Genomic DNA, 12867 nt, shown 5'->3' with positions numbered 1-12867 from the left:
CTGTCATACTATTTCTATTTGTTAGTTTTCCCATGTGCAATTTTTATACATTTTTGTGTACAGAGAGATTTCTGACATGTTACAATCTTATTAAAATCTTAACCTCTTTTGTATTTTGACATATAGAGCTAGCAAATATTAGTTGAAATGAATCCTACTGCTAAACCTACTGGACCTGATTATTGTTGCCAAAGAATATGTAATATTATTTATCAAGTTCCCATTTCTTTCACAATGATAAAAAATGCATTAATTTTCTGCACTGAGATCATTTACCATAGGTTTGGTTCCATACATGAATACCGTGATTTGTTTAAAACTCATTTAAATATGGCTGTAAAATATGTTAGGTTATAAAACCCTCAAGTAAAATAAATAATTGGATCATAATCTAACCAGAATTTGTTCTTTTGGACTCCTGTATGTTCATTTGAAAGAAAGGCATAAATTGAGACATAAATGAAATGTTATGAAATGTTGGTCATAATTAGTGGACTTTATTTCTGCTGACTGAATAGAAAAAAAGTTAAGAATGTTTGTTTCCTCAAGTTCAGTAATATCCTGTAAGTTCATATCCATATTATTTGAACTTTTCCCCCTCAAATATGTGATCATAAAATACTCCAAACACACAGTTGTAGAAACACTTGTTTCTATCTTATTTTTTATATAGCCACTAACTTCTTTTGAATTTATGCAAAGACCACAGTTCCCACAGAAGTTTTCAGTCTCAGTGGATTCCTTTACTCTGCTCTGTCAAGGATAGCAGAGATGGCTTTACACCAAGATTTCAGAGGTGAAAGTAAACTCATCTATTCAACCTATCATTTCCTTTCTGAGAGATCATTTCCTCTTGGCACCAAGGGCTTTGCTTTTGTCTTTCAACAAAAATGTTGCTTAATCTCTATGCACAGTCTCAAAACATAATGGACCATGGGTTTTTAATAATTCCTGCCTTTCTGCTCCCTACAGACATTTTTCTATTTTTTTTAAATGAAAAGTCCTCACTACTTACAGTTTAAAAACAGAAACACATCATCAAATGAAACTGGACAGTTTAAATATACACAGTAAAGGCAGATTACTGGCTTATTTGTTTAGCCAGCTCATGTTTCTTGGGAAAGGGTTAGACTACCTTTCATGGGATAACCTGGCCCTAGGACTTAGAAGTATTGTTATATTACCATCCTGTGTGAACCTGCAAATAGGTATCCATTTGCAATCAACAGAAAACCCAGAATGGATCTTTAAATGTGACCTAAATGTTTCAACCACATCTGATTTGGCATTATTTGATTATTTTGCATTGGCCTTCAGCACAATTTTCCTTTCAGTGACTATTTACAGTGAATATTCCTTTCTAATGTAAGAACCATCTTTTGTCTCTCCAATGACCATCACAGAGGACTGTGCCCTCTGGTTTAGGTAATGATAACTCCAACTGCCCATTTTTCTAACAAGCTTAGTATAACATGTTATACTGATACCAAAAGGGGCTCTTCTGTCTAAATGTGGTCATGGAAATAATACAGAAATAGGAAACCCATGTTTTTATTCCAATGTTTTCATTGACACTTGGTCAGTGCCTCCAGCAAGTTATTTAATTTTTTTTTTTACAACTACTCTTCCTCCCTTGTAAAATAGAGATCTTAATTATAATTTGATTTAACAAATATCAGGAGCTTGCTCTATGAAAAACATTGTACTGGATGTTTGGAATACAAGCATAATAATGACTCGGACCAGGGATGGGGAACCTGAGTATTTCAAACCACATGTGACCCTCTAGGTCCTCAAGTGTGGCCCTGACTGAATCCAAACCTCACAGAACAAATCCCCTTAACAAAAGGATTTGTTCATAAAAATTGAACTCAATCAAAAGGCCGCCCTCGGGGATTTAGAAGGCCACATGTGGCCTTGAGGCTACAGGTTCCCCACCTCTGACTCAGACCCTACCCTCAGGTAGTTTGCATCATAGAGAAGAATGGATATACCATGTACATAGATAAAGGTGATATAATCAATCAGCAAGCATTTACTAAGTGCCCAGCATGTGCAAGACGCATATGCCAGATATTAGGGATACAATACAAATACAATGAATGAAACAATCCCTATTCACAAGGAGTTCACACACATGGCACCATGAGAGTAATGATGGACAGGAGGGAGGCAGAAGAGATACAGAAAATATGCTTTGGGAAAAAATTGAGGGAAAAGAGTTTCAGTTAGTGCTGAAGACATAGGAAAGGGAATTCTCCAAAGAGGCGGAATAGTGGCTATGCTCAGTTAAGTGATAGTTGTAAATTATTAGTAACATTGATACAAAAGGTAAGATAATTTAGAGCTAAGCACGACCGTAGTGGATGTCTAGAACAACACATACCACCCACAAAGGAATCTCTGCTAGAACATACTCCACAATTAGTCATCCATTCTTTGTATTAAATGAGGGAGGAAGCACTAACTACAGAAGAAGTTGACTGAACTCATGACTAGCTCTTGATTGTTTGAAAGTTTTCCTGATATCAAGCCCAAATTTTTCGTTTTGCAAACACCCATTGTTCCTAGTGCAGCATTCTGGAGCCTACCTTTACTCTTTTTTGATTTGTTGGCCTTTCAAATACTTTAGGACAACTGTTATGTTTCCCCCAAGTCTTCTCTCCAGGTTCAGTATCACCAGTTCTTTTAACTTGTCCTCATATGACATGGGCTTTAATTGACCAGTTTTTCTTCTCTGGATGCTCCATAGTTCATCATTATCATTCCTAAACTGTGGTTCTCAGAACTGAACACAATAATGCCAATCAATTGTGATGGAATACTACTGTGCTATAAGAAATGGTGAGCTCGATAATCTTAGAAAAACATGGAAAGACTTGCACAAAATAATTAAGAGCACAATGAGCGTTGTATACTATACACTGCATGTTGTATACTGTAACAGCAATATTGTTTTAAGAACAACTTTGAGCAAATGCTATTTTGACAATTATAAATACTCAAATTAACTGTAAAGGATATATGAAGAAAGACACTATCTGCATCCAGAGAAAGAACTGATGAACAGAAGTATGTATAGAATAATTATACATATATATTCATTTATACATATGCATACATATACACAGGTATACATGCATGTATGTATATATGTATGTGTGTATATGTATGTATGTATACCTATTTGTGTCTAGTGGTGCCCATCTCTAGGATGGGGGAGGGAAAGAAGAAAAAAGGAAAACAAATAAATTTACAAGATAACTTTATTACATATTTTACAAGGATAGCAATTTGTGCAAAGTAGATTTGTAGTTTCATTTGCAATCATCTCTTTTATCATACTATGTTAGGGAAATTCTTGTTTTATTCCATAAATTAAAGAAAAGAACTGAGCACATTATTTCCAACGTACCCTGATCAAGGCAGACGATGGGTTTGCTAATTATGAAACTTTAAATGTTATATCTATTAAAGAACACCTTCTTAGGTTCTGCCCCACAGGCTAGACTGTCAAATACTTTTTTGGATTCAGATGGCCAAATATTGTGTTAGCTACCCTTCCTAGCTTTTAGTAATCAGAAAATCTGAGAAAAATATCAGTAAGGACTTTATTCAAGTTATTGACTAAAAGGTTAAACAACATAGGGTCGATTTTTTTTAAAGCATTTCATTTGTTTTCCTAAAATTCAGGGGGAATTAAAAAAATTGTTTTTAGCAAATGAGATAACAGCATGCTATAGTGCAAAATGTTGAATGTGGAGTCCAAATACCTGAGTCCAAATCTCCTCCCCACCCCCCATTTACTCTCTGTATGACTTTGGGCAAGTCACTTTACCTCTTTGGGTCTCATTTTTTAAACCAAGGGAGCTGGACTAAATGGCCTCTGAAGTCCCTTCTAGCTCTAAATCAATGGTCCCATGATCCTTTCCTAGTGGAAAGGATTGCCTTTTAAAGAACATGCTATCAGCTCCTTTGTAACATATATTTACTTAGTGATTTCAATTCTCAAGGAATTTTTTTGTATTTTAACAAAATATAAAACTTTCAAAATTGAGATTCACTTCAAATTGAACACAGGACAGGTAGAGCCATTGGCTAGGGTAGACAGAAGGGGATCTTGTTTCTTTTACCATTAAAATATTAATTCAGCTTAACTAAGAAATAAATCTAAGGTTGTACTAGTAAATGAAAAATTATTCCAGTATGGCAAATCACAAAATAGCTGGTTTGCCTGAGGGGAATCAGCTTTGATTGTGAAAAGAATTGAAATGAACAAATTGGTTCTTCTATCACCAAACCAAGTTTTCTACTAACTTTACATAGAAATTCTGATTTAGGAATGGAGAATAAGAAAAGAAGAATGGCAATCGTTTTTGGTATGAACAATAACATGAACATACTCGGTAACACGATCACCAAGGAAAAAAAGTGTTTCAACTCTCATCTATGGGAAATAAAAACAATTACAATGAAAACCAAAAACTAGGCCCAGATTTCTATCCTGATCCATATACAAAAGAGGCAGACAGCTAGGTGGTGCAGTGGATACAGCACCAGTGCAGGAGTCAGGAGGACCTGAGTTCAAATCTCCCTTCAGACACTTGACACTCACTAGCTGTGTGACCTTGGGAAAGTCACTTAACCCCAATTGCCTCATCTTGGGTCATCTCCAGTCATCCTGATGAATATCTGCTCACTGGATTCAGATGGCTCTGGAGGAGAAGTGAGGCTGGTGACCTGCACAGCCCTCCCTCACTCAAAACAAAGTCAAGTGCAAGTCATGTCATCATTTCTCTGACGGCATGGTCTTCTTTGGCAACAAAGGATGAATATACACACAGAAAAGAGGCATTTCTACAATCATTCAGCACTATGGAATAAAAAGCAATTTATTTACTCTGAAACCCTCTCTTTTTGTCAGTAATTAGACAATAATGGACTCTGACTCCTTTGCTCTCAGAAACATCTTCTGGAAGATATATTTCTATTTTAACTTTCACTGTTAACTATATTTAGACTCTTTGGATGGGGAAGCTCAAAGTTGCCATTCTAGTTTTTGACATACAAAATAATAATGTAATAAAAATGTGATGAAATGTAATAAAAAATTAAACAGGTAGGTGGCAGAGTAGATAGTTCAAGTCCTGCTTCAGATATTTTTACTTACCAGGTGAATTTGGGATAGTCATTTGACTTTTCTAAAACTCATCTTCCTCATCTGTGAAATGGAGATAATAAAAATACCTTCCTCCCAGGGTAGTTGTGAGAGTCAAATAAGATAACATAGATAATGTGCTTTGCAAACCTTAAATTGCTACATAAATTCTAATTCTTATTATTGTTTTACAAATAAATAAAAATAAGACCTAAAAATGACTTAGTTCAAAAGTAATGAATATTTCAAAAAATGAGAATCAGCCTTTTCTAAGCATTCCTTCTGTCTTGATCTTCCCACCCATCTGAATAAAGAACACTTACTTTTGTCAGCCCACAAGGTTTATTCACGTATTGGTTAAACTTAGTGGCCAACTGAAAATAAGGTTAGGAAAAACACAAGTCTTGGTCTTATCACATTAGGAAGCGATTTTTAAAACTGTTTGAACCTTGTAGTACATGGTCAGTCATCACCATATGCACCACTAACTCAAAAGAAAGATACTTGTTCTTTTGCCAAATCATGTCACTTTAAATGCACACAAATATCAATACTGCAGTGAAATTTAGGACCCAAATCTGACAAGGTGTGACTGTATGCATGGTAATGAAATTTCATCTGTACTCTTACAAATTCTCTTCTAAGTAAGGATGCCTATTTGGGAATAAATGGGACCTATTTAAAAGTTAAAAATCCATTCAGGACAGCGATGAAAAAATAAACGGAACTGGAGGGGGGGAGGGGAAGTCCTAGCTGCACTTCTATATGGATGTGTTACTCAGTGCAACTCATTGGTAATGTTTTCCAGGAACTTAGTTTTTAAATTCATTATGCATGAGAAAACAAAGTTTCACTGTGCTATATATTAAGTTAAACCCTTTAAAACAAATACTACATAGTGAAAATTCAACACAATATGCCTCCATTTAACATTTTCCTGTTCATTTTTTAAAAAATCCTGGACAAGAGCCCAAAGAGGATCAGATAACATTGAAAAACCTCCAGTTCCCTGGAAAACATTATAGAGACATTCTAGTGTATTTGATTTTTTTTAATGACATTTGTCAAACTGTTGGCCATGTCTTAAAGCATGCACTTTGTGAATATGACGCTGTATTTTACTGCAGGTCATATGTCTTAGGAACATTTACACTATCAACAGCATCTGGTAAAATATTCTCCCACCACACAACCCACCAGTCCTCAACCATGTCAAATAATGGCATTAATATGAACAATTAAGTTCTTGGTAGTTGTAATATTAGTGGTGATTTTAAAGATCTATAATTTTAACCATATCAAAATGAGAAGTAATTTACTTTACATTAAGATGTTAAAATGTAGCCAATAAAATCATCAATGTATTTTCTAAATGTTAATGTTCTTTTTCAGTCATGTCTGACTCTTTGTGACCCATTTAAGGCTTTTTTGGCAAAGATCCTGGAGTGGCATGCCATTTCCTCATCCAGCTCACTTTACAGATGAAGAAACTGAGGCAAATGGGATAGAATGACTTGCCCAGGATCACACAGCTAGAAAGTGTCTGAGGTCACATTTGAACTCAGGAAGATGAGTCTTCCTGACTATAAATCTAGTTCTCTATCCACTGCACCACCTGTCTGATTGTAGCCCCAGTGCTCTATCCACTGGGTCACATAGTTGCTTCTGATTTTCTAAATATTATGCTCTGAAATGATTTTTTTTATTTCCAAGCTTATTCTTAATGGATCCAATTATATATAATCATAATCATAATCAGCATTTATATATCACTTTAAGGTTTGCAGAGTGTTTTACAAACATTATCTCATTTGATACTTACAACCTTGGGATGTAGGTGCTATCATCATCCCTGTTTTATAGATGAAGGAAATTGACGCAAATAGAGGTTAAGTGACTTGTCCAAGGTCACAAAGCTAGTAGTGTCAAAGGTCATTTTTGAACTGTTTTTCCTCATCCCAGGTCCACTGTACCACCTAAACAAATCAAAACCTCTGCAAATACCATAGGAAATGAGATGAAGTTTACAGTCTCTTTTAAAAATTAATTAACATATTGATACATAAGTATAATTTTCTTCTCAGTAATTTTCTCACCAATATTTAGATATGTTATGGTTCTCTTGTGTAAATGAACCTATTTGCGGATAGGGAGGAATTCAAATAAAAACTTCCATTGGAACAAAGATCTTTTGCCACTTGATTGTGGGCTACTGGTGACCTACAAGGGCTGACCTGCTGGATCTCTAGGCTAGCTGTAGCTCCAATACTTTACTAACTCAGGTTAGCTGAGATTCTCAGGAATGGGCTATAGGAGTGGGAAGAAGGCAGAATAAACTACTGGAAATGTCATCCCTTCCCCAACAGGATCTTAACTTTCTGAACATGTTCTCTTTCCTTCTTCCCTCTCTATGTTAACTATGAGATTTGGTTAGAAAAAAAATAAATAAAAGCTCCTCACAAAAAGGTTAGGCACTCCCTGCATTAAAAAAAAAATAATTAATGGCTTTTGCTTGGATTCTATACACTCAGTTTTGTCTAAATTGTTTTGAATTTTGTTTTTGTCACAGAAAAAGACATTTGGAATGTGTTTGAAAAAAGAGGCAGCCTCTCTAAGCTTCCAGGTAATGCCACAATGAACATTTCCCCGTAACTAGGAAATTCTTCTGTTTTTAAGAGCTCCAAAAAAGGAGATTCCACAACTTCCCTTAGTAACTTCTTCCAAATGTTTAACAGTCTTTGGGGGAAGTCTTTCTCATCACTAATCTAAATCCCCTCTGTGGAAACCCAAGTCTATTTTCTCCTCTGAAATTCATGGAGATGAACAGCAGCGAGTTCTTACCCTCTATATGATAGTTTGCCCGATATTATTAAAATGCCATTTACTTCACTTTTTTCTAAACTGTATAATCTCATTGCCTTTAATCTTTTCAAATAAGTCTTATTTTCACATCATTTAACCATCTTAATGGCTCTCTTCTAATACTTCACCAAACTTTCTATGTCTATTCTTAGCTGTAGATTCTCAAATTGGACATGACATTCAAAGTTCAGTAGGACCAATGCAGAGTCTAATAGGAAATATACCTCACAGCTAGCACAGACTGTGCTCGTATTCATATAACCCACTGTTATCTTTCTTCTCCAGTTACTTGTTGAGTTCTTTTTCTTGGATATAGCCTAAGCATCTTCCATTTGCTTTTATGAAGTTTGCCTTTCATTTCAGTTCCTGGCATAACAAGAAGTACACCAGACTTGAATGGAATCAAAGACCCAGGGATTCAATTCAAGCTCTTCCATCTATTTGCTGTATGACCATGGATCAGCCACATTCCTGGGAGCCCCAGTTTCCTAAATGTAAAATGGAACTAATAATAATTCTAATAATTGCCTGAAGGCTAATATAGGGACAAATTTATTAAACCCTTATTGTGTGCCAGACCCTAGGGATACAAAGAAAGGCTAAAGACCATCCCTGAACTTATAGTTTAATGAAGAAAACAAGTAAATATAGAAATATACACAAAATAAATATATAATGAACAAATACAAACATGTACAAAATAGTTACATACAAGGTAGTTTGGAATGGTGGACACTAGCAACAAATGAGATAATGGAAATTGTATATAAACATGAATTTTTATTATTAGCAACCTAAACTTATCTTCATAAAACTTTATTTTCTTTATTTTGGACTACTTTTCCAAATGTATAAAAATCCTTATTTTCATTTCTTTTCAAAAGAATATCCATTATATGAACAGGAAGTTTTTAGAGGAAGAAATTAAAGCTGTCCATAGTCCTATGAAAAAATGCTAAATCACTATTGATTAGAGAGATGCAAATCAAAACAGCTCTGAGGTACCACATCACATCTATCAGATTGACTAACATGACAAAACAGGAAGATGATAAATGTTGGAGAAGATGTGGGAGAGTTGGAACACTAATTCATTATTGGTGGAGCTATGAGCTGATCCAGCCATTCTGGAGAGCAATTTGGAACTTTGCCCAAAGGGCTATAAAAAAGAGCATACCCTTTGACCCAGCAGTATTGCTTCTAGGACTGTATCCCAAAGATCATAAAAATGGGAAAGGGTCCCACATGTTCAAAAATATTTATAGCAGCTTTCTTCGTGGTTGCCAAAAACTGGAAATCAAAGGGATGCTCCAAAACTGGGGAATGGTTAACAAGTTGTGGTATATGAATGTAATGGAATACTATTGTGCTATAAGAAATAATGAACAGGAAGACTTTAGAGAGGGCTGGAAAGACTTATATGAACTGATGCTGAGTGAAAGAAGCAGAACCAGGAGAACTTTGTACACAGCAACAACTACAGCATGTGAGGAATTTTTCTGGTAGACTTAGTCCTTCATAGCAATGCAAGGACCTAAAAATTCCCAGTGGGCTTTTGAGGCAAAATGCCTTTCACATCCAGAGAAAGAACTGTGGAATTGGATCACAGAATGAAGCAGACCATTTTCTTTTGTGTCATATTTTGTTTTGTTTTATGATTTCTCCCATTCATTTTAATTCTTCTATTCAATATAACTATGGTGAAATTGTATTTAATAGGAATGCATGTGTAGAATCTATATAAGATTGCAAGTTGTCTCGGGGAGGGGGTAGGGAAGGAGGGAGGAAAGAGGGGAAGGGAAGGAAAAAAAATCTAAGCTATAGAACACTGAAAACAAATAAAATAATTATTTTTAAAAAAGAATATCCATTGAGGAAAACCAGGATAATCCACTGGAATAGAAATCAGGCCCAAATCTATATGATTAGTTATTGTGAGAGTCAAAGCAAGAATCAATGATTATCAATACAGTGATCATCCTCACAGGAGGATGAGGGAGCAGTTTACAAAGGGAGCAGAAAGAAGGTGATTCAAAGTTGCTAACAGGAAAACCAACAATATGGATTACTAGAACCAACAACAAGAGCTATGTGTTGTCTCATCCACTAAGCAACTCAACTTTTACGTCCGAACACTCAGCTGGCCAGACTCTTGTTTTGTTGTGACGTGTTACTGAGGATAACAATTTCCAGAAAACGCACACCTCCCACCCCCTACGCACACAATTTCAGTTCCCACCTTTTCCTCAAAAACAGATACCAGAGTGCTTTTCTTTCCTTTTCTATCTTTATAGTATAATGGAAAATTACTCAATAAGTTACTCATTCTTCTGTAGTAGCTTAGCCAAGTGTCCTCAATTCTACAAACAGCAACTTCAACAGGAAATGAAAAGGTAATAAATAGACTCTATGTTGGGTAATTAAAAGTCGTTTTCCCTCACGCCTGCATTAACAGGAGTTTTACATAGTAAAAATATTTACCTTCATATATAACTGAGTTTAAATGTCTAATTTTGGGAAAAAACTGTATTTTTTCTGCACACTATAATAGTAAAATCCATAAATTTATGGAACAGTTAACATTAGATTTATTTTAACATAGGTTACTCATTAGAAAAGTTATCAAATTATTACAGAAACCCTTAAGACGTCTGTAATACGGGTCAGGTAAATCTGGTGACTTTTTTTCATGAAATTTAACTAGAACATTTATTAGATAAATATTCAAATGGGAGTCACTCTTGAAAACATTAATATTAAAGGAGAGCTCATGGGATCACAGAATTATAAACTTAGATCTGGCAGAAACTGTAGAGGTCATATAATCTAACTCCCTCACTTAACCGATGAAGAATCTGAGACCAATGCAAGCTAAATTGTTTCTCCAAGGTCCTTCAAAGGAAAATTTGGGTCTGATGGAAGGGTGGCTTGACACACCAGATTTTCAGGACCTGGGTTCAAATCTCAGTTCTGCCACTTATCACTTGTGTGACCTTACATAATTATATCCCTAAGGTCCTCAGATTCCTCATCTCTAAAATAAGAATGATCAACTAGATGGTCTCTAATGTCCCTTCTAGTTATGAAACTTTCATCCCATGAGGAAGAACTACAAAACTGCATAGGTCTATTCTTTTTTGTCCCTGAAGGATGGAACAATTTAATCAATTCTGATACAGTGATTCTCAAGTATTCTGTCATCTAATAATCCTAATTAAATGTTTTAATGGAAATTTATCTTTAATTGTGATTTAATTGGAATTTACCTTAAGATATTCAAGCAAGAAGAACTCTCACTACTGAAATTGCAATAGAGGAGAAAAGAAAGACGAAGGGGTTTTGTTTTTCCATGGTTATGACTTTTTCCTTCTTCTGCTCTTTTTAAAATACACATGTTGCCAAGAGGCAGAGTGGTATAATAAAATGAGACCTAGAGAGGGAGCTGAGTTTGAATCTTGCCTTGGATTTTATTAGTAGTGTTACTTTGGACAAGTCTCTTAACCTCCTTGGCCTGGGTTTTCTCTTTTGTTAAATAACGGGATGAGACTCGACAACCTGAGGGGACTCCTCCAGTTCTAAATCTATGGTTTTGTAAGTATAGATTTTCCTACATCTCAACAATAGACAGTAACTGCTGAAAATAAAAGGCTAAGGAAAATTTAAGATACTACATACTGAAATGTTATCAAAATGAAGTAAAGTATGTTATTAAAATTTTTTAATTGTTTATTTTTTTCCTTTTGGAATTTCATTCTTAAGATTCTATCATGAGGCCAAAAGAGAGGATTAGTTTGGTTTAAAAAAAAAAAATCAAACCAGTGGTTTAGCATGTTGTAATCAAAGTAATCAGCTGATTAGTCGAGTTTTTTACTTCTCAACAAGTTGTTTTGGCATCATGTAAGCACTGTTGAAAATAAATATTTAAAATAGGCCAACATTCACTGCCAGTCCCCACTCAGAAATTCACAAACACATTTTGAGCTTTATCAGCACAGGGTGGGTGATGTGGGTGGTGTGTTCCACTTGCTGGAATATTCTGATGTTTTAAATGTGCCATAGTTCAAGTGTTGAAAGATATTATAAAGCACTTACGTGTATTCAGCCTGTCGGATTGCTCAATTAGCTTCACATTTATAACCTCAAGATTTTGACAAAGACGAGTGATTCATGCAAGATCAGGCTTTTGAACAACAAATGGTCTTATTGTATGTGGTCTTTGAAGGAAGCATAGAAGGAAAGGTGATTTAAAGGAAATAAAAACTGAAAATAATAGAAATTTTATATATATATACACACATATATGTACATATATATTATATGTGTGTTCATATACATACATATATAAGCACACACATATATAATGCTTTCATTCTCTTTCTTTTTAAAGTATCAGAAAGTTTAAAGGAAGTTGTTTTTAATTCTATGACCTTTTCACCTTTTTATTTCTGAATCATGGCGTAAGGAACAACTTTGAGGGAGGAGTTGCTTTGATTCTACTTTCTGATACTTTCCCCAATACAAAATAGTAACTTTTGCATTAAAAAATACTGCATTCACTTTCTGTATTTTCATACTTTGAATTTTTCACAATAAATTTCAGTGTAGTTGCTCTCATAAAATAAGTACGGTGAATCTAGACTATGGTACATTCTGCAAGAAGAAAAAGGTTAGGATATGTTCCCTAGGGATTGCTAAAGGCCAAATGTATAGAACATAAAATCAGGATTGAACTTTTTTTATTCAGTGGGGTTAGGCAACCATTGGAGTGTTCAGAATTCTAAATTAATCATATTCACGAATGTGTGCTTTGCATAAATTTTTGGTTTTTAAGTTTTCCGTAAGAAAGA

This window comes from Notamacropus eugenii, chromosome 2 (genome assembly GCF_028372415.1).
Source record: "Notamacropus eugenii isolate mMacEug1 chromosome 2, mMacEug1.pri_v2, whole genome shotgun sequence".
In the NCBI taxonomy this organism is placed as follows: Eukaryota; Metazoa; Chordata; class Mammalia; order Diprotodontia; family Macropodidae; genus Notamacropus; species Notamacropus eugenii.
The sequence above is the reverse complement of the archived record's forward strand: the minus strand, read 5'-3'. Positions refer to the sequence as shown.